The 24,245-nt window shown below is 37.9% G+C and overlaps 1 long non-coding RNA gene across 1 annotated transcript; it reads left to right on the plus strand.

The window, feature by feature from the left end:
* Window positions 1–9,129: 9,129 nt before the first annotated feature.
* LOC114647595 (uncharacterized) lies at window positions 9,130–10,810 on the plus strand. Its single transcript, XR_007934320.1, has 3 exons — window positions 9,130–9,704; window positions 9,803–9,924; window positions 10,367–10,810. It is a non-coding gene; the product is annotated as an uncharacterized LOC114647595 (long non-coding RNA).
* Window positions 10,811–24,245: the final 13,435 nt, after the last annotated feature.

The raw sequence follows: 24,245 nt of genomic DNA on the forward strand, positions 1-24,245 counted from the left end.
TAAATAAGGGCACAGAAAGAACAGAGGATTTGGGGGCAGGAAAGTACAAAACCTTTAAGGAGGGGCTGTCACACATGGTAAACACAACCTACTACAACAGTATGTACATCCATCCATCCATTTTCCAACTCGCTGAATCCAAACACAGGGTCACGGGGGTCTGCTGGAGCCAATCCCAGCCAACACAGGGCACAAGGCATGAACCAATCCCGGGCAGGGTGCCAACCCACCGCAGGACACACACAAACACACACTAGGGCCAATTTAGAATCGCCAATCCACCTAACGTGCATTACTTTGGAAGGTGGGAGGAAACCGGAGCGCCCGGAGGAAACCCACGCAGACACGGGGAGAACATGCAAACTCCACGCAGGGAGGACCCGGGAAGCGAACCCAGGTCCCCAGGACTCCCAACTGCGAGGCAGCAGCGCTACCCACTGCACCACCGTGCCGCCTGTATGTCCATTATATTTAAAAAAAATTAACTTATTCTTTTTACCAAATACAATCTACTTCTTCCTCTTTCAGCTGCTCCTGTTAGGGTTTGCCACAGGGGATCATCTGTCTGCATATTGATTTGGCAAAATTTTACACTTGATGCCCTTCCTGATAAATAAGTAAATTGTGACCACAATGCACATCCTTGAGTCAGACCAGAAAAAAGGAAACTAAGGAATACAAAAACGTGTATTTATTATATAACGGAAGGGTAGGCACCTGAAGCAACACACAGTGTCACGTGCGAGAATGTCAAGATTGTCTCACAGGTGTTGGGTCAGCTACAAATACAGGGAAGGTGACATGATGTGACATGATGTAATTCAGTTTCCATTTACTTTAGAGTGATGGAGAAAACTCTGGAAGGCTACTGACATCACTTCTGGTCCAGACGTCGCCAGCTCCGCCACTTCGATTTCCTCTCCTACTTAAATAATCCTCTCACATGAATTTGGCATTCATTGGGAACACAGCCTGGCAAAAAGGACGGACCTCAGCTCCTTCAGAAGTTATTCTCAGGCTACAAGGGCCATTGAATTTGCCAATGAATGTTGACATTTTCAAGTTTTCTTTTGCTTTCTTTTACTAAATACAACCTGGACATTAAATGAGGTATCCCATTGAGCCCTAGCCTTTCATTTAGTCTATTTCTGATTTATTCACAAGAATAAAAAATAAAAGCAATGAAAATAAATAGCTTGCTGCCCCTCTGGGAATACATCATGAGGATTTACGTTTACATCAAATGTAGGAGCTGTATCTTTACTGCTTGTACTCATGACTTTATTATTTTATTCAAGGCATTGTTATTTATAAAGCACATTTCATAACTAATGTTATATAAGGCAGCTTTGCAGATGAAAACAGGCAAACAAAATACTAATTAAAAGATAACTGTAACAGTTTCATCATTACAAGCCAGGGCTGGTAAACTATTCCATAAGTTTGGAGCTCTGTGTGCCAGTGCTGCTTCACCAAATGAGATTTGTTTTTTACTTGTGGCACACATAACAGGCCAGCATCCTGTGATCTTAATGGCTGACAAGGCTAATAAACCTTATTAAATTCATTTATCCTTTAAACTCAGCCCTGTCATTTTGGATTTGACCAAACAATGATGTAACAGTTTTAAAAAACTGCATAAAATCATTAATTTCCTCATTGCTATAATTAAAGCATAGTATTTTGCTGTTAAAATTCCATTATTCTTTTTCCCACAAAGATGTCGAAATTGCTGTGTTACACGAACACCTCAATGGCTTTCTTGAGCATCCTTATTTTGCCGATTTGCCTACAATATGATGGACATACTATTATCTACTAAATGAGAGGGGTGCTTCAATTTTCAAATGACACCACAATCCACTTTCTATATTTCAGAATTTTGCAACTTGCAACTATTCGTGTTGCAATTTGGATACACAATATCATTTATTTACTATCTATATATACTCTGTAATCTGCCCTTCAAAATGGTACAACGCCATTGGTCTTCAATCATAAATGAAACTAAGCAGGTTTAGGCCCAGTCAGTATTTGGATGGGTGACCACCTAGAGAAAAGCTTGGGTTGCTACTGGAAGAGGTGTTGGTGAGGCCAGCAGGGGGTGCTCACCCTGTGGTCTGAGTGTGGATCCAAATGCCCCAGTGCAGTGATGGGGACACTATGGTGTAAATATGGCGCCATCCTTCGGATGAGATGTAAAACCAAGGTCCTGACTCCCTGTGGTTTCACTCTGTCTAAGTGCTTTGAGTAGAGAGAAAAGCACTGTATAAATTTAATTAATTCTTATTATACAGTATATGCTATGGATGCTTATTTGAAAATAGAAAAGGCAGAGAAAATAGTCTTGTTTTTATTACTGCTTCAAAACAGTAAAACTAGGCATATCACTGGTAGACATTTGAAAACAATGTTTTTCTTGATCTTCCCGACACATTCACTGACACATTTATAGTGTTTGGAAGCTTATTCCAAAATGTATGGAAATAAGAATAATATTTAAAGTGTATATTTTGGTAAAATATTGTTTCATTTTGCAACTTATTCTACTACCAAATATGTATACAATATAACTAACTGTATATTCTCAAAGTGTTTTGAAAGAGAAATGTCTGACCTTTATTTTGAGTGGTAGACCATGAATATTAAGTGAAGGATGATAAAGTTATAGCCAGTTAAATCAAAGTAGCAGGAAACTGACAACAATGAGGCTGAGTTTAAAGTGTTAAATAGCTAGGAGCCTGGAATGGAACTGCCTTATAATTCAATAGTAATTTTTGTAGTCTATGTGAAATTTAAATGGTAGTCAACGTCAGGCAGCTACAGCAGAACTGTTGTGTCCCCTTCTCTTAGTCCTTGTAAGAACTCTGGCAGTGGCATTTTGTTCCACCTGAAGTTTATTCAGCACATTAGTAGAACATCCATTCAAAGCATCATTAACTGACAACATATTCGATTTTACAAATCTAAAGTTTATAGGACTTAAAAGACAAATTTGAATCAAAAACAACACCTAAGTTTTTAACAGTGTTGTTTGAAGCAACAGAAAAGCCATCAAGGCAAACAGTAAAATTGCTGAATTTACTTGTAATGTTCTTAGAACTAATCAATAATGTCTTAATTTTACCAACACTGAGGAGGAGAACATTTGGTAAAATCCAAGATTTAATATGAAATGTACGATTATTAATTCTAGAAAATAAATATTGTTCATCAGGTTTAAAAGACAGATACCAGTTGTGTATCATTCACATAGCAGTGGAATTGTACTCCATGTTTTTGGTTGATACTCCAAATGGGAACAGTATAGAGAAAAGAAGAGATCCTAATAATCACAATCGAGTAAGGAGACCCAGGTTCGCTTCCCGGGTCCTCCCTGCGTGGAGTTTGCATGTTCTCCCCGTGTCTGCGTGGGTTTCCTCCGGGCGCTCCGGTTTCCTCCCACAGTCCAAAGACATGCAGGTTAGGTCGATTGCTGATTCTAAATTGGCCCTAGTGTGTGCGTGGTGTGTGGGTGTTTGTGTGTGTGTCCTGCGGTGGGTTGGTGCCCTGCCCGGGATTGGCTCCCTGCCTTGTGCCCTGTGTTGGCTGGGATTGGCTCCAGCAGATCCCCGTGACCCTGTGTTCGGATTCAGCGGGTTGGAAAATGGATGGATGGATGGATGGAGAATCACCATACTGAGTTTTAATCCTCTCTAAGCAGTTATTATTAATACTAACAAACAGAAGCCTTTCCTTCAATGTGATCTAAAACAATCAAGAACCTGACCACGGATGCCCATTTTCCATTCTGACCAAAGAAAGGTGTGATTAACTGTATCAAAAGCTGTACTTAAACCTAATAAAACTAACTAGGAAATAAAGTCTAATCATTAGCTAGTAGTAAATCATTTAATACTTTGACTAATACTTCTTCTGTACTATTATACTGACCTAAAACCAGACTGAAAAACATGTATTTCTTTGTAAAACTTCATTCAGCTGGTGTGCAACTACCTTTTCTAGAATTTTAAAAATAAAAAAATGGAAGGTCAGAGATAGGCTTAAAATTAGACAAATTATGTGGGTCAAACTTACTAATCCTTGTGTGCATATACCGTGAATCAAAAGAATTAAGCCACAAATAGTCATGACACTAAAAACATTTATTGAATGTTTCTTCCATGAACACTGAATCGTTTGATGTACGAGGCACCACTGTAGAAGTTTTTAATATTTTCCTAGCCTAGCCTAAAAACAGCAAAAATAATTGGTATTTACAAATTTTTATTGATCCACTGTTTTGCAGTCTGGTGATGATGGGTGTATGTGGCATCTTTTGCACTTGTCTAATTGAGTTGTTTTGTCATATGTCTCCCTCAATACTAGGTCTCAGAAGCTCAAGGCCTAGGTTCTCCAGGAAAATACATCGTTTGTGTGTCAGTGTAGTTTGCCAGCCTAGAAACTTTGCCATGAAAATAGCAAGTGCATTTATACTTGCAAGGTTTAGACAAGAAAATAAACCAAAGGCCAGCGCTTTGTTTTTGTTTGTGTGCTGTAGCTGTGGTATAATTGGTCTACACAGTCCACAGCACCTTTTGTCTTATTATAGTCAATGATCATGACAGGTTTTCCAGATACCTCAGTCTCCTTCGTTTCATGTGTAGTTGACAGCAGAACAACTGCCTTGCTTTTCTTTGGCACATAAGACGCCATTGCCATTGCCTTTTGGCAAAAACCAAACAGCCTTGACCCTGGAGCTCTGGTCTTGCATGAAAAAAGTACCTTCAGAACTTCAGGTTTGTTTCTGCAAATTGTTCCCAAAGTGTGATTCTTTTTGGGAGTAAATCACCAGCTAGTTTGGCACTTGTAAAACATTATCTGTAGTTACATTAAATGTTACAATAGTAACAGTAATAATGTCTTCACCACTGATTCAGTCAGACCAGTGGAGTTCTGACTGCTTTCATGGCCAACCATTTGTTAACACAACCTGTTGAGACGCCACTTGGAATAAGCTGTTCATCAGTTGTGACATATGCATTAACCATATAGTTTGTCCTACATTTCTCAATAAAGACATTCCAAAGTGACCCATTGGTATTCTCACAAACAAAGAGTCATAAAGAAATAATGGTAAACTATTGTGTTTATTTTGGCTGGAAAACTGTTACAGATGAAAAGTATGAGGTATACCTTTGAGATGGTGTCCAACACATCAAATAACTTGTAAGAACTGCAAAAATGACGTTCGGATGCTAGCGTCCAGTTCTATGCAGATAGCCATGTGTTTTATAGCACTATCATATGCACAGTTTGATAGTGACCTTAAACCATATTTGCAAATAAATGGTCATTAAAAAGAAATTAGGCAGTATTCTGGATTTTTTTTTTGCTGCTAAATTGAGATGGATGAAAAGCATGAGGTATAGCTGAGAGACTGAATCAAACTGCATCAAATAATTCAAAAATGACATCATGGGTCACTAGTGGTAGATGTATGCATCTAAAGGTTAAGTAACTAATTCACTGCCCTAAACTTTTGAGTACAGCTGACAAAGAAATCAAGAGCTGTTGTTCTTTAAACTTGGCCTCTCTTTTCTTAATGCAAAGTCTTGTTCCTTATTTATTTCCGCAAACCTTTTAAATCAAATTTCTGGACCTGCCCATGACATTTCAATAGCACTTGGTTTCTGTTTCATATGTTGAACCCATGACAAGGGGTCACCTTCAGTGACGCATGCTGAACTCAGTCCTTTGAAGGCTACAGTCAATCCGCAGTCCTCAAACACACCTGAATGTTACGCCATGTGTGTGTATTCTAACTTGTTTTTCTTAGCAGATGTACGCTGACATAGCACTACACTAACTTGTTTGGCCAGGTTCCTGCTTTTTTTCGTTATAAAGACGTACTCTAAAGATGTTTTTACTTGTACATTCATTAGATTAAATGTTACTGAAGAGTATTTACTTACATACCATTGAAGACAATATAGGGGAAATTCCCATGGCTGTCATATGCGCTTGTGCAGATTTTTATTCTCTTACTTTAGTTTTTAGTCTTTTCTCAGTACTGTATTATACATCACATGGTAGGATTGATCTGGAAACTGAATTTTCTGATATTTTGTTGTGTTATATTTACTTTTAGTGTTATTTCTCCTTTCCTTTTTACTTGTTATGAGTTTCCATTTGAGTTGTTACTAAGTTTAATTATTATCTTGTAATTACCTCATATTGTACAATCATACTGTAATTGCTTTCCCATGTTTTCTGCTATCCTGTTCACATGTTACTGATTTGTGTTTCTTAATGGTCATTTACATCATTTGCATATAGCAGACTTCACTTACATCTTTGATTGACGACTTAATTCAAAATTTTTGATAAAAATTTGTTACATGTCTTTTAGTTTCCCAAGTGGAGCACAGGCAGGTCACACAGTGTTAGTAACAGGATTTGAACTGACAACCTCAGAGTTTATAGTCCAGCACCTTAACCGATACACCACACTCAGTGTGGGCCACCTGATTCTAGGGCTTTGATGGCATTTGAGGCCCAATTTAAGAGATCTTCATGAGGTATTGAGTCCTGTCTTCTTTAAATTGCCTCCATTTCTCTTCCCTTTTTGTGAGTTTATTTGTTATCATTTGCTAAATCTTCAGTGTGGTTTAGTGTTGTTTTTTCAGTGTTAATTTTTTCTGAGTTAACAAGTGTTGATGTTGGTGTTGATTTGAGGGCATCAACACTTGGAGTGTCACAGAGTGTTTGGATTGAGTGTTATTTTGCGGAATAGGTGTACATTACACCAGAAAAGAGTGGATTTGATTTCTGGCACTGGAACAGTACTTCCTTTTTCTTTACTGATTGCATTGCGAGATGATAGATAAAATAAGGTGAGAATGATACTTATTTTTAACAAACTAACGAATGAAAAACAATTGAATTTCAATCAGTACATTTTTACAATAGCAAGTATATTGCCATTTTATACAGTAAGTGAGATTTATAATGTTAGAGTTTCATGCTATTACCACGTTAGACCCCTTGATAAATGACAATAGACTACTTGTTATTTTAGCCAATTATTGATTGAGTAGATTATGTAGGGATATTTCAGTCCAAAAACCTCTTAAACTCAAAGCGGGCTGACAAAGGTTCAAAAAATGTTTTAGAACACATTTCACCACATCATGCAGACGAAGTACACCACACTCCAACACCAACAACAACCTCGTTTCAAAGCCACGGGTCTGTACTACACATTTGTAGTGAGCTGGAGAGTGATTTTCACGTGTTGTTGCATGTAACTTCAGAAAGCGACATCAAATATAGAATTGTTATAGAGTTGTTATATATCACAATTTACAGCAGCCTCTGCTGAATAAAATGAGCCCAAGCATTAGCAAGAAATTATTTATGTTATATAAATATTTTAGATTATTTGATATAAGTTTTATATTATGGATCCATGGTGGTGCCTAATGCTGTAACTATTATTTATTTTTTGTGTTATCAACATGAAACTTTTTCCAGGTACAGTTGACATGTCTGGAAACACCTCAGAGGTAAAAAAAGTGACTTGGAATTCTAGACATTGTACTTATTTTATATTATTAAATTATATTGATACTGTATTTTATAACAAAACAATTGACAAATCACTTTGGTCTTTGAGTAAAGGAATGTTTAAGTTTGACACAAACATAATTTCTAGCACATTTGAAAAGTTATATGTCAAGTTTTAGTGAAAAAAAATGAATGTCCTCCTTTTTTATTGGATATAAGAGCCATTTTCCTAGTTCTATAAGATTCATAAATATTTTACTAGATGACAATGCATAATCTATGGGAGGTTCCTATAACCCCCATAAGTAGAATTGTATTGGTATATTCTTGCCATTTCTAACAGCTTTGAGTAAACATTATTCTTCAGGTAGTGACAGCCTTGCCATGTGTAAGGTGTAGAGACCGTGCCTGGGCACATGCCTATGTGCTTATGGGCCTACAGGCTTTTTGAGTGTGTAAAGTAACTCGTAAAACAGCAGTTATTTAAGTGCAGAACCGTACACTTATAGTGTACAGAAGAAGAAGCTAAGAATCTTTAAGTATATAAGAAGTTAAGAACCTTTAAGTATAGAAGAAGTAGTAAAGAACTTTAAGTACAGAAATATACTAAAGTTTCTCAAGAAAAGCTAAGTTTAGAGAAGATACATTTTTTTTTGCCTTTTATTCTACGTGTGTAACAATTTTTTCTTTTATTCCTGTGTGGATTATTTTCTTTTAACTTTTACTAAATATTTTTGAAACAAACTTTTGGACTGAGAGATTTCCTTTGACATGCGTTTTACCCGTTCTTGATCTCGTCTTACACTTGGATAATAAGGCGCAGTGGTAGTGCTGCTGCTTTGCAGTAAGGAGACTGTGGAAGATTGTGGGTTCGCTTCCCGGTTCCTCCCTGTGTGGATAGCGCTTTGAGTACTGAGAAAAGTGCTATATAAATGTAATGAATTATTATTATTATTATAGTGTTATAGTGGAAATTGCTGAAAAATGCCCTCAGGTGACAAGGGGTTAAATAAATAACTTTACAGATAAATAAATAAATGAATACATGATTTAATTAATGAAGAAAAAAATATCATATATTCCTAGTTAAAAATAATCATAATCAAAATAATAATACATTTCATGTCATTTTTATCACCCAATAACAACTTATACTTAATTATTCAGATTTATTTATTTATCTAAACATGTATTTATTTAATTTTGACAAAAATGTCCCTCCATATTAGATTTATTTATGTTCTTAAATATTTTATGTAGCAGCAACTAAGTTAAAAAAATGTAATGACAATGTAAGTTGCATTAGCCAATATTAGCCTGTTCTACAGCTGCTCTCTCTAAGGTAACATCGAAGTTCTTTTATTTGGGGTCATTATGCTGGGGAAGGTGAGTTACTTTCAAGTGAAAAAATACATTAAATTGCTAGTTGGATTAAAATTTGAAGACTTTCTAAATGATGGTAAGTTTGAATTTAATTAAGCATTAGCTAATGTTTCTTCTGATTTGAAAAATTCATTTTATTGACATTTATTATCAAATTTCTCTTTTGATGAGACAGATACTAATGTGGAGGAAGATTCAGAGCAACCCACAGATATGCTTCACAGTAAGATGTCCTCCACAAGGTCTTTTGGCTGACCTGGATGTTTCTGATGGCATATAATTTCGTTCAGAAATGTTCAAATGTCTTCATAAAATATTTGAAAATTAATCAATATTGATCTTCCCTTTTTGAAAAAAGAATTTTCACCCCCTGCTCCCTTAACACCAAGTACATGTACTGATGCGCTTTCAAACTCCAGTGATGCAGAAGGGTTGGAGAGAGCATAGCCGGGCCTATCTGCAATCTCAAACTCTAGTAATGCCAGAGAAGGTGGCAGGTTTGGTAAGTACAAACATTCTCTTCTATTAATTTCTAGGTTTAAGGAATTAAGTGTGATTGAGACATGATGGCTTTGTGTTGTTTTTCTGTATGCAATTTCATTAGGTGATTCAAGACTTTATTTTGCGGTTCAATACTGAAACATTTGCAAAATTGCTTGAGCAGTAGGAGACAGCATTCCAGCAGAAAGTCATCAAAGAAGCAAAGTCTCTTACTTTGACAGCAGAAGTTCAAAGTTATATTAGTGCAACAGAGAAACAACAGTCTGAAAATGGTAAGTACTTTTTTGAAGTTTTAAATGACAGGCAAGGCTCTCTCTTCTACAAACTAATTAATATTTCTGAGCATTGACCCCTTCTCATTTTCCATCAGACTGTAACGGTGACATTTCCTCTTTCTTGCTGCTGTTGTATTTGTTACCACCTACTGCAGGGAGGAACAAGGCTACAATCAGTCCAACTGATGTTGTTGACAGGCTTGTACATTTTCATAAGGTAAATTTACTAATGCAAGATCAATGTCTTTACAATGTGTTGTACAGTCAGAGATGATTTTTGTTGGTTGATTGGTACCGAAGGAAGTTGTTCTCCTGCTTTTTACCCAAGACCAATATGTAATTTTTTATATTTTAGTCTTATTGGTGACATGTAAATTTAATATCAATTTTAACCATATCACAGTGGTCTGTACTTGTCTTTGTTTTCTAGCATATTTTCTTCTTCCCTTTGAACATGACATTAATTACAAACACTTGTAACTTGTGATTGCTGGCAACCTCCAAACTTACTGTGTTAAATTTTAGGTGTAGCACTTTTCATATTTTCAACCTGATAAAATGTTATTTATTGTTTGAAGTGTTTAATGTATTAAATAATTCTCTTGTGTTTTGAAATTGCTATGTATTTATCAAATGCATCATGCGTCATTCTTTTATAGTCCCGTACCAGCATTGAAGAACATCTCAGCAGGAGAGAAGGTCACCAACCATACCTACTTGCAGTAGGACGAACTAAGAAGAGGATCAACAATTTTTATGTGGTTGTGAACAAGCAGCTCATCCCTTGTGCAGGAACCACCTCCCTGAGTGCCATTGATAAACTTTCAAAGTTCATTACATTTTTAACCTTGCCTATGAAGAATCTCTGGCAAATGTCTAGAGCCTTTTATTTAATGTTATCCTTTTTAAATGATCACCAATAGCACTTATTTATTTTTTACACAATTGCCATGCATATAGTGCCATGCATTTTGATTAGCTCAGTGTTACAGCACAGTGTTTGCTCAAAAGGATTAATAGCAGCTGTAACCAATATGTAAATGTACATATATGTAAATTAACTTTTGTATCCTCTATAAATTGCCATTGAGACTGTGCTTTTTTAATTTATTTAAATGCTCTTGGTTGTGAAACCTGATTTTTTTTTTTGATCGGTTTTTAAATATTTTGTAAACCGGTTTGTTTAATAAAACAAACATTTTGAAAAGTCTTAATTCTTGTTTTTTTAAATCTGGTGTATAATGTGTATACATTAAACTTTTATTAATGTGACATTGGCTTCTAAATAAAATGAGGTGCAGTAACTTAGTATTGCATCTAAAATAATACAATGCCAGATATACTGTACTAACAGTCACTATTAACATATTGACACTCCACACTTGTCAGGTGTGGAAATCAACACCGTAAGAGTTATTTTTTTAACACCAGCAGATTGTTTTGGGAATTTAGTTGTTCAAAACACAGCTAGTGTTAAAAAATTAACTCTTACGGTGTTGATTTCCACACCTGACAAGTGTGAAAAATATAACACTACACAAAGTGTAACTTTAACCTGATTTGGTGTGGACCTATATAAACTCTGAAGAAGAGTTCAAATTAACACTGTAGGTGTGAAATTAACACTTTGGATTTGTGTGATTTGGTCTCTGTTTATAAAAACTTTTGCTTTGAGAATATTGGTTTTGATTTAGATACTGGGATTTTCCCTCCATGATATTACTTTTATAACAATACTCTATAAAGTATATTTGATTGTGTTGAGACTTCCAATCTTGTGCTTTCTTTTGTGAATTGTTCTTTTATTTCTGCAAATTTTATGCTTTTTGTAGAGCCTTTTTTGTGCCTTGGGTATGACGTTAAACTTCATCTAGACCTGCAAGCGGTCCTCTAACTTGCAGGAAAACTTGGGGGATGGAGGCAGGATTGGCACTCCAGCCACTGTAAAAACTTCACGTAGTTCTGGAATGGAAGACAGGACTCCTTTCTACTCTCTGTGGGAGTAGCTCTGCTGCAGTTGCCCATAGGAACGCTGTTCGCATTATGAAGGGGATGGGGGAATGTCCTCAGGAGTCAAAACCGTCAGCCTGTTGGGGATCAGAACTGGTGTGGTGCTGAGGCGTCACCCACTATGCAGCAGAACTTGGGTTCTAATTTGAAGTGGCCCATCCAGATAGGTAGGTGGATCATCTTGTCTCTCCGGCATGACGACCACCTTCCTCTGCTGTTAGAGGAACTTTATAAACTCTGTATTTCAGTGGCGGCACTCTCTGAGGTGCACAGGCCTGGGACTGGACAGATCTCTGTAGGTGGGCACACCTTTTATTGGTCTGGGCTCTCTGCTGGCTACCATACTCAGGAAGTAGCTGTTGCTGTGTTGGATTGGCTCTTTCTGATGGTGTCTGATGTAACTCCTTTCAACAAACTTATTATGAGACTCAGGTTAAGCACTTAAGTCAAGCACTTGGTGCCACTGCCCTACTACCAAGTTGTTTTCCTGCCTATGGAAAAGTCACCACTGATTGAGGAGCATTGGAACTATCAAGTTCTTTCATCAGACTGGCTGGCCCAGCACTGACTCAGCTGTGGAATGGCCAGCAGGAGGGGGAGGCAGCTTGTTGGCCAAGATCTCCAGGACTCTGAACAAATTTGAATCCTCTTATGTGATATAAACTACTCTTGCATTTTGCTCTGTACTTGTACTATTACGGTTGTACCATTGTATCGTATTCCTGAGGTGGCAATGATAGATTGGCAATCTAGATCTGTGAAGAGGATTAGTTGTGTCGTGTTCAGTGGATTGTATTGTATTTACTCCATTTTTTGACACACCCAACCTACCTGGAAAGGGATTTCTCTCTAAACTGCCTTTCCCACAATTTCTTCCATTTTTTTTCTACACAGGTTTTATTGGAAATTTCTTCTTGTCTTCTTAGGGAGTCAAGGCTGGGGGGCTGACAAAAAACAGGGCCTGTTAAAGCCCATTGTGGCACTCCTTATACAAAATAATAAATTGTTGCTGTTGTTGTTATCCATGATCTCTTGCTAACCTACATCTAAGAAGTCTACCATCAACCGCATTCTGGCACTGAAGGTTCACATTAAGCGTAAACGTGAATATCAGCAGAGTTTCTTTGCAGCCTTTGTCAATTTTTGAAAAGCATTCGACTTAGTTGATTGAGCTGCCCTGTGGAATATCCTGAGACTTCTCGGGATACCCCCGAAGTTGCTGGATATCTTGGCCGGCCTGTACAGTGGAGTTGAGGCAGGTTGAGTGGAGGCAGAACCTTTGTGTTCTTCCCAGTTGATTCTGGGTTCATTGGGGTGTGTTCTTGCTTCTCCGTGCAGGTGGTACAGTGGTAGCGCTCTGTCTCTCAGTAAGGAGATCATGGTTTCATGTCCTGCATCATCCCTATGTGCAGAGCACTTTGAGTAGTGAGAAACACACTATACAAATGTAAAGAATTATTATTATTATTATTATTATTATTAACTTGTTCAATGCTTACATGGACTGGGTTTTGGGCAAGGTTGTGAGGTCCAGGGGCTGTGGGGCATCTGTTGAAGAAAGATTCGCCAAACTTGACTTTATTGAAGATGCTGTGATCTTTTTTGTGGAGTCAATGGAAGCTCTGATTGGGGCTCTTGAGAGACTGAGCTTGGAGTCTGAGTATCTGGGCTTTCAAGTGTCCTGGATAAAAACCAAGATCCAGGCCTTTAATGACCTCTTGGTCATTAATAATGTGTCTGTCTGTGGAGAGAGTGTTGACCAAGTCAAGAGTGTTACTTTACCTCGGTAGTGATATTCATGTCTCTGGTGACTCTTCCTATGAATTCAGTAAATGGATTGGGAGAGTTGGGGGGGTTATAAGGTTGCTGGAAAGAGGTGTGGGGCACTCCCGATATCTTTGCAAAAGGACGAAGGTACAAGACTTTAGAGTTCTGGGGGCTCATGTATAAACGGTGCATATGCACAAAAAAGTTGCTCAGTTCAGAAACAGTTTCATCCCAAAAACTCTAAACGCACTCAATCATTCCATCAAGTGCTCCTTGTAGAACTGCTTGTACTTATAAGTACAATTATCTCACTGTAAACTTGAGATACAGTTATAATATTGCACAACCTGAGCCACTTTATAAAGCACGTATTTACATATGATGACGATATCATTTTTAAATGCAGCAAAATATGTTTATTATATTATACAGATAAAACTTTAACTTTAACTTCACGGTGCCACAGCGCTAGCGAGCCGCTGGTGCTCCGTTCACGGATTGTTCCTGCCTCACCACTGTATTCTTGCTGGTGCTGACGTGACACTGGATGGATAGAATAATTAAACATGTACTACGAAGATATTTCGATGTTCCTTAAAAGTTTTGAAGAATCGGCATTCTAAGCTTACAGAGCTGATTGTGTGGCGATTGGGTATTTGGAGAAAGAAAAGTAAGGACAGGAATTGGAGGTTAGTACATTTGAAATAGACAGTACTGCTACAATAAAGTATTTCATTGAAGGTTGCGCATGGCGCAGCAAGCATCTTGCGTGAGACATGAACGATCACTGCGCCACCGTGTTCCCATGTTTAATAACATGCTTTAACTCCTATCATCATGAAAATGATATCACGTATACATCTCAGTATTTTAATTATTCAGAGAGCTGTAATATCACGAATGTAATGGATTATGTGTCCTGTCGGAGGAAGAGAAAGCCCGGAAGCACGTAGTGATTCACACAAATAGAGCACATACAAGATCAAATACAAAACAAAGCATTTAATGTGCTACTTTAGTTACGATGGTATTGAGAAACTAGTGAATTAAACGATTTTAAGATGAAGTTTATGATGTTCTACTTTAATGACAAAATAAACTACGTGATTAAAGTGGAAATTCTTTTTCCATTGTCTTTACACAGAAGGCTGAGCTTAAGGGCTATTTATATTGATTTTCATATTCAAAGAGGCGCAATTCTGGGAGGAGTTGGGATGGGACAGTAGGTGTGTGCATGTGCGTTACTTTTCACGCTGACCGGGATTCATGTAGCGGAAGAACGTGGAAGTTGGCATTCGCACAGATTTATGCATCTGGAGTTTTTTGTGTGTAAGCACATTTCCGCTTTTGTGCTTACGTCATGTTATAGTGTGAATTCTACGCACGCCGTTATACATGAGGCCCCTGTTGACTGACGTTTTACTGTATTATCCTGGAAAACTGATAGAAAAACTGATACCTAAAAATGGCAGGGGTCTGGTGGAAACATCAACTGTAAATCTGAGAGATTGTCAGAAACTAGTAAATTCATTAATGAATTCCTGCAGCTGGATTCTGAAATAAGATCCGGGGCCAGCACAATTGTCGAAATATTTTTGTACCAGTCTGTTACAAAGCCAAGGTAGGAAGAAAATAAACACTTCTCTACCCAACTGACAAAGATGTTTGCATAGCTAGTTTCCATTCTGGTACCCACTGCAACTCCACTGATCTGGTGAAATTAACCAGTATTAGTACTGTAATATTAAAAAGTATTATTTAATTTTATAGGGTCAAATTATTCCTGTTCCTCATATATAAATGTTTATGCATCAATTTAAAAATATGTATTACTAACTGAATTTTTCTGTATTTCTCAGATGAGAAAAAGGAAAGGTGGAAAGATAACACGCTATTATATAATATATATTAGCAAACTTTATTATCCTTTAACTTGCTGCATTTTAAAGCATACATATTGGTAGTAATGCAAAGCTTCTTTGTATACAATAATACAATATTCTTACTTTTTCCTTCTGGTGCAATAAACCCCAAATTGCAATAAATACCTCTGGTGACAATATGGTCCTACCCAGGACAACTTAGAGGCCACAACAATAGTGGGGGGAATGCTTGATGACAAAATAAGATAAATAAGTTAAAGGTCTGGATTCAATGCTGGATTGCATGGTTGAAAGGAAAGTGTGTTAACCACAACATTCCCATCACATCCTCTCTTCTGAGGTGTCATTTCTCCATAGTTTTCTTTCCCAGCATTGCCAGGTATTATTGCAAAATTTTGTTGTAAATATAAAGAAATAAGTTATTGAATTTAGACCAAATATGATTGGTGATCCAAGTTTGCTAGGAAATTTCAGTCAGCTATGAGGTTATAATCACTTGCTTCCATCTTGCACTGCTCCACTAAGGTGGCAAGGCCAAGAGTTAGCATGTCAAAAATACAACTTAGTTGGAATATGACAAAGAAACTGTGGTAAGTAGGTTGAGATAGTGGTGTAGTGGTGAGAGATTAAAATGGTGACCCCAAATTAACATTGGAGACAATATGGCTACACTTGTGATGTCTTGAGACCATGACAAAAATAATGAGGACACTATTTTTGTAAATGTATGTATGTATGTATGGGGGCATGTGTTGCTAACCATTATACCACAATAACAACCTTGTTTTCTTTGACTTTAGATCACACTTTAGGATTTCTAACCGCTCTGCAGAATGGATGATTGACGGACAGTCCATTTTTAACATTGCTTCTGTCTTCTGCCTCCTAAAGCAAAAACCAGCTCCACCACCATGATGGCTTCAGTTAATATTCTGACTCGTGCCTGAGAAAACATACTCATTTTTTTGGTATACAATTTCCAATTTTACAGGGTTTGACTTGTTCTCTCCTTCATTTACAACATGAACTGCAAACAAATAGAAATTGTGCTCTATAGATAGAGAAGTTTAAGTTGTTACATTGTAGACATACAATATGTGCTACTTATGCCTGGTGAATGTGAAACAGTGTAAATATACTAAAGTTTTGCACCTACTGTATTTGGCTTGATTATAACTACATACAAACAACCCTTATCTTATATAGCATCTCATCTATAGTGGAAGAGCACTCCAAGGTGATTTACATTTATGGAGAAATCATAAAATTGTTTACAAATTTATTTATTTTTTTAGTTTTAGCAGGGTCAGGTGAAGTGACTTGATCAGTGACACAAAGTGACTCCGATGCAGGAGAGATCAAATCCAGTATCTGTATCCACCAGGGGGCGCATTCTCCCTGGGAAGACGTTCGATAGAGAATGCAGCCTTTACTATACCACTAATATACATAAAAATATATAAAATAAAGTATTGTATAATTCACTAGTGGTGATTCCAAAAGAAGAAAGAATAAGTAACAGTAAAGGAAGATTATATTTTAGCTTCAGTTTAATATCAGCGTAACACTCACAATAAAGCAGTAGTCAGAGGAGAGCTATACCTGACCAAAGAATGATGCAGCTGAGGTTTCCTGTGATTTGCGCTTGTGTAGTATTCGTAAGAGAGCATGGGAAGGCTTTGTGTCCTGAGCACGGGCAGGAACGACGTCTTCCATCCGTCTGTAGCTGAGCTCTGGAGTTTCACATAGTTGTTCGATTTTTATACCTTACAAACATAGGTACAATTGGTTTGCTGAATGAAGAGGTTGCTTGCTTGGGAACACTTGAAATAGCTGTCGACCCTGATGATCCTGGCCAAATAGGACACATCAGCACTTGTGTCACACTTGACTCTTCTCATTTCCCTGCCTCGTGTGGTATGTGAAAGACACGTGTCTTTTTCCTGTCGGCTGTCTTACCTAAATGTGCCTGGTGTCTGTTCATATGAATCAGATACAATGAAATAAACTTTACAGATCAAAGTGACATACTTTAGAAATTGGCTACACTACAGTGCCTTAGCCGTGATTCCATGTTGTCTGCCTATACATGTAATGAAAAAATGAGGAGCACTTTATTTGACATATCCATTATAAACAGCGGTGGCACAATGGTGCAGTATAGCACTGCTGCCTTGCAGTTAGGAGACCCAAGTCTGTGTCCCTTGTCTCCCCTACACGGAGCTTGCATGTTCTCCCTGTGACTGGTGGGTTTGCTCCTGGTCCTCCCGCTCTCCAAAACCATGCAGGTTACATGAACTGGTGATGCTAAATTGGGCCAGGTGTGTGTTTGCTGTGCGATGGACTTGCGTCTTGTGCAGGGCTAAGATAGATTCTAGTACCCCCTGTGCCCCTCGTCTGGAGTAAGAAAGTTAGAAAATTATATTATAAGCAGCTATAAATAGTTTATAATAACGTTATTCAGTATGCTATTATTATCCTTAATATTAATCAGTTCTTAATGGAAATAGAGTCTTGAAAGATGTCAACGTAACTTTGCAAACATTATATCAAGTTAAAAAGTCTTATATTTTTTATGACCTGTATTATGTTCCACACTATTGAATATGACCTATATATTTAAATTGCTTTGACATGAAAAAATGTGTATGGATTTAAGGAGTATTATTATAAATGTATTAGAATATACTGTATGACTTATATACTTTATAATTAATTACAATAGCAGCTCAGTAGACTTGCCAACAGTCACAGAGATCAAGTCAGAATGCTGTGTAAATAAAGCCTGTCCCATTAAGAAGGATTTCAGCAAACCCAAACACAACATCATTTTCAGAAACAGTTTATGTCCTCAGATTTTTTTGTGTGCATTAAATAATTATTGAATTTTATCAGTCTGATCAATAACCTATACTAAAGATACCAAATTCTAACCAATTACAGATTTTGTCAGTCAGTTGTTGTGATTTTTTAAAATGATTTTCCAATGGCTTTTTAAACCTTTTACTGCATCACACAGTGATGTTGACAGTCAGGAAGCTTTCTATAGCACATCTAAAAGAATTAATGATGACCCATCTATCAGAGTAGCTGTAATAAACCTACAGGTGCCTCCTGTGCACACATTTGGGACTGCATAAAGGTCCGGTTGAAAAACAAACAGAGCAGATTGGTAGGATGAGATTTCCAAAATCTCTGATTATTACTGAAGTTAAAAGGAATAAAAACACCCCACTATTTTCAAGCTTTCAAAAAGTGAAAGACAGCAAACATTGTAAAAATATGTACAGTATGTAATTAATTACACTTGTCTTTTTTATTTCTGCATGCTGTTTTTGTAAATCTGAACACAGAGAATAGAGGGTGTGCTGTATAAAAATAAGTTGAATTACATGGAAGAGTATTTTTCTACTTTCACATTTGTAACTTGCCATTCTGTTCAAACCTCATTATGCTGCAGTCTTCTCTGTCACCTTTAGATGGTGCTTGGACTCCACTAATAATAATAATAATAATAATAACAACAATATTCTTTAACCCGGTGGGGACCCCATATGGCTCCAGGTTTTTATTCCAGCCAATTTCTGTTTGTATTTGGACTTTTAGTCTAATTAGGCAAGCTGTTTTTTTCCACTTTCTGTGTTTTGGACTCACTGTGAGTTTGATAATTTGTTATAAAATGTACCAAACATTTATGCTTGTTACATGGGGATAATTTAGTATTTTTTTAAGTTGTTTTTTAAGATTTTCAATGTCAGTATGATTTTCAAGATGTTCGCTGATGTAGTTGTGGCCTTTCAGCATTCAGTGCCATTTGCCCCAGTGTCTTCTGTTTCCATATTCACATTCTTGAATGCATTTAATTAAATTTCAAGTCATGTCATCTTCTAACCGGCTTAATCCAGACCATGGTCACAGGGGGTGCTGGAGCCTATCCCAGCTAGCATAGGGTGCAAGGCAGTAACAAACCGTGGGCAGGGCATGTCCATCACAGGGAAGACACACACACACACCAAACACACACTGGGGCCAACTTAGAGTTGTCAGTTTACCTAACTTGCATGTCTTTAGACTGTAGGAGGAAACCCATGTAGACACAGGGAGAACATGCATCTGCTCATTGTTAACAGTCATTATCAGGATTACACTAATGATTAAACTATACACAACAAAGGCAAATTATTAGCAAAGTAAATCATTTACACCTAGAAAAACATATCAATGTTTTATATGTCTTATAAAGGTAAAAATGACACTGATCAATTTGATGTAAAATTACAAGCTGGTTGGAACAAAAACCTGCAGCTACTTGAGGTACTTGAGAACAATTGGAGTAACTTACTTACTGTAATTGAATAGTATTAGGGCGTTGTACCGTGTTAGCCATTATGAATGTAGTGAAAAGTCAAGCAAAATGACACCTTTTATTGGCTAACTAAAAAGATTACAATATGCAAGCTTTTGAGGCAACTCAGGCCCCTTCTTCAGGCAAGATGTAATCTGTTAATATCTTGCCTGGAGAAGGGGCCTGAGTTGCCTCAAAAGCTTGCATATTGTAATCTTTTTAGTTAGCCAATAAAAGGTGTCATTTTGCTTGACTTTTCAGTAATCGAGTAGTAAACAGTTCTAATTCACAAACAAGAAGTTTGGAATTTACAAATCCTCGTTCATGTCTCTGGTGACTCTTCCTCTGAAGTTAGTAGACAGATAAGGAGTGCATGGGAGGTCATGAGGTCACTGGAAAGGGGTGTGTGGCACTCTCCACATCTTTGCAAAAGGACGAAGGTCCAAGTCTTTAGAGTCCCGGTGCTTCTTGTCTTGCTATATATCTTGTGAGACACCAACGCTATCCAGTGATCTGAGATGAAGAATGGTTTCCTTTGGCAAGGTGCCTCTTTGGGGAATCCTTCGGTACCACTGGTTTGACTTTGTCGATTTTGCTCACGGAGTCCCAAATGAGGCACATTACCTGCATTGTGAAGGAGCTTCAGTTACGGCACTACGGCCATGTGGCACGATTCCATTAGGGTGAACTGGCTCACAGAATTCTCATTGTTGAGGTCCCGAGTGGCTGGACCAGGCTAAGAAGATGCCCATGTAACACCTGGCTGTGGCAGATAGATGGTAATTTCTGGAGGGTGGGACTGGACTTGCCAATCAGGATCTTGAGGTGTTTTATTGTATGGTGGGTGCAGCAACACACTGTACCAGTGCATACTCTCCAACCTGACCTGCTATTAAAGGCTAATGGCAGATCTTGAACACTTGAGCCTGTGCCAGTTCATTAGTCTTCTGACTGTTGTACCTTTCATGATTGCCATTTAACAGCCAAGAGGCTTTAAAGTCACTTAAAAGATTTTAAAGCCTGATAGGCAGCTCCTTTAGATCAGTTCAAGGCAAACGTGCCATCTACATCTAAAACAGGTATATGTCTAAGCCAATTTCTATATTTTGGCCAAATTTTGGTTATAATAAAAATTCTTATTTATTCTGAATTAATTGTGAAATACCTGTAGTTAATTTACATTTACATTTACTAAATTAGAAGATGTTTTTATCCAAGTAACTTACAAAAGAGGTCAACATAGCTACAGTGCATCCGGAAAGTATTCACAGCCCATCACTTTTTCCACATTTTGTTATGTTACAGCCTTATTCCAAAATGGATTAAAATTAATTTTTTTCCTCAGAATTCTACACACAACACCCCATAATGACAACGTGAAAAAAGTTCACTTGAGGTTTTTGCAAATTTATTAAAAATAAAAAACTGAGAAATCACATGTACATAAGTATTCACAGCCTTTGCTCAATACTTTGTCGATGCACCTTTGGCAGCAATTACAGCCTCAAGTCTTTTTGAATATGATGCCACAAGCTTGGCACACCTATCCTTGGCCAGTTTCGCCCATTCCTCTTTGCAGCACCTCTCAAGCTCCATCAGGTTGGATGGGAAGCGTCGGTGCACAGCCATTTTAAGATCTCTCCAGACATGTTCAATCGGATTCAAGTCTGGGCTCTGGCTGGGCCACTCAAGGACATTCACAGAGTTGTCCTGAAGCCACTCCTTTGATATCTTGGCTGTGTGCTTAGGGTCGTTGTCCTGCTGAAAGATGAACCGTCGCCCCAGTCTGAGGTCAAGAGCGCTCTGGAGCAGGCTTTCATCCAGGATGTCTCTGTACATTGCTGCAGTCATCTTTCCCTTTATCCTGACTAGTCTCCCAGTTCCTGCCGCTGAGAAACATCCCCACAGCATGATGCTGCCACCACCATGCTTCACTGTAGGGATGGTATTGGCCTGGTGATGAGCGGTGCCTGGTTTCCTCCAAACGTGACACCTGGCATTCACACCAAAGAGTTCAATCTTTGTCTCATCAGACCAGAGAATTTTCTTTCTCATGGTCTGAGAGTCCTTCAGGTGCCTTTTGGCAAACTCCAGGCGGGCTGCCATGTGCCTTTTACTAAGGAGTGGCTTCCGTCTGGCCACTCTATCATACAGACCTGATTGGTGGATTGCTGCAGAGATGGTTGTCCTTCTGGAAGGTTCTCCTCTCTCCGCAGAGGACCTCTGGAGCTCTGATAGAGTGACCATCGGGTTCTTGGTCACCTCCCTGACTAAGGCCATTCTCCCCCGATCGCTCAGTTTAGATGGCTGGCCAGCTCTAGGAAGAGTCCTGGTGGTTTCGAACTTCTTCCACTTACCGATGATGGAGGCCACTGTGCTCATTGGGACCTTCAAAGCAGCAGAAATTTTTCTGTAACCTTCTCCAGATTTGTGCCTCGAGACAATCCTGTCTCGGAGGTCTACAGACAATTCCTTTGACTTCATGCTTGGTTTGTGCTCTGACATGAACTGTCAACTGTGGGACCTTATATAGACAGGTGTGTGCCTTTCCAAATCATGTCCAATCAACTGAATTTACCACAGGTGGACTCCAATTAAGCTGCAGAAACATCTCAAGGATGATCAGGGGAAACAGGATGCACCTGAGCTCAATTTTGAGCTTCACGGCAAAGGCTGTGAATACTTATGTACATGTGCTTTCTCAATTTTTTTATTTTTAATAAACTTGCAAAAACCTCAAGTAAACTTTTTTCACGTTGTCATTATGGGGTGTTGTGTGTAGAATTCTGAGGAAAAAAATGAATTTAATCCATTTTGGAATAAGGCGGTAACATAACAAAATGTGGAAAAAGTGATGCGCTGTGAATACTTTCCAGATGCACTGTAAGTAACATCAGTCTTGGGACTGTTTTGAAAGAAGTGTTGCACAACAGGGTTATAAAATTAATAATTACAAGTGAACAGCTCTAAACCAAAAACAGAAAACAAGTGTAATTAATCTTATCTTAACTATTAAGAACCTTGCATCAAAACCATCATCAATTAGAAAGAAATTCACAGAACAATGCTAATGTTTACCTAAAGAAAGCCCTAATATTTAGGGTGTGAAATTTATAGTGAGGGGGATGGAGCATCAGACCAGCTTGTCAAGGTTGACTATTTTTGGACGTACAGTCTATAATCCACCCACCACAGGAAGGCCTTTATGCCTAAACAAAGCAACTGGGGTATATGTTGTACCTGATCACTTTCATTGGTAACTGGTCAGGAAATGGTCAGGAAGCGAGAGGAAAATTAATTCTATTGGTCTAAAGTATGGCTGTTTATGATCGGTTTTGAACTGGAGGCCATTATGTACTACAATGGACCATTGGTTTGTGTTTTGTGGTAAGAATGATCTAAACTTGGTCACCTTTCCTTTACCTCTCTCTCTCTCTCTCTCTCTCTCTCACCATCTGGCCATGAAGAGAAGACCAGGATGAAGATAGCTGTACTGAGACATTCATGTGGTCTGTTTCAATACTCCATTCAAAGGCCATGAAGTAGTAAAGCAACCTAGACTAAAAATAAGCCAAGAACCGCCTATGGACTCTGCTCAAGCTGCCTCCCCCACGACCCGATCTCGGATAAGTGGAAGAGGATGGATGGATGGGTGTGATTTGTAAGTATTCACATTACTTTCTGCTTCATTATTACTTTTGCATATTATATCAATAATAAAGTATGTTATTGAATATGTAACTTAACTCCTGCCTGTTTATTTACTCTGTCTAATTGCCTGAGGTTACAGGTGTAGAAAGGAAGATGGGAGGGTGTGCTAAAGTACTTGACCGCAGAGTGTTAACTGTATGGGATTTAAGACATTTTATTAAGGTCTACACAATCAAGAGTATAAAAGGGGAAAACAGGGTCACCATAGGGCCTTGCATGATAAAACAGACTAGAAATCATGTGCTTAAAAAAAGGACATTTATGTGTGTTGCTTTTAGGAAAAAAAATGTAAATAGCAAATGTAAAAGCCTACAGATGAAGGGGTAATAGTTCCCCTTTGATTGAGACTGGGATGATAAGCGAAGTGACAAATTTCCTGTTACAGGTTATTGTTGATAGCTGTCTTCAGGAGACAGATATTTTCCTGTCTAGTAAAAGAGTCGCCTGCTTTGAAGATCAAGTTGCTTAGGTTGGAATCTCATCAACATACAGCGCTGTGATAACAGAACTGCCTGATTCCTGTTTGTATTTACTTGTTTTGAGATTTAACATGTACTGGTGACATTGGCTCTTGAACATCTAATAATGTAAATTGCCATATCTCAGTTAAACACAAGAAATTTCACAAGAACAACAGTGCATTTTCATGTAGGCTGTCATTAACAGCCCCACACTCTTGAGAAGCAATATTGATCAGTGTTTTTTAAAATGTTAGATACTCTTGACCCATCATTCTATCTGCCTATAATAGCCAAAGAGTCTGCATTTTCATGCTTTGTCAAAAACATAAAGAGAATTCAATATTACACTTGAATAGAAGAC

Source organism: Erpetoichthys calabaricus, chromosome 3, assembly GCF_900747795.2.
Source record: "Erpetoichthys calabaricus chromosome 3, fErpCal1.3, whole genome shotgun sequence".
NCBI classification, from domain to species: Eukaryota; Metazoa; Chordata; class Cladistia; order Polypteriformes; family Polypteridae; genus Erpetoichthys; species Erpetoichthys calabaricus.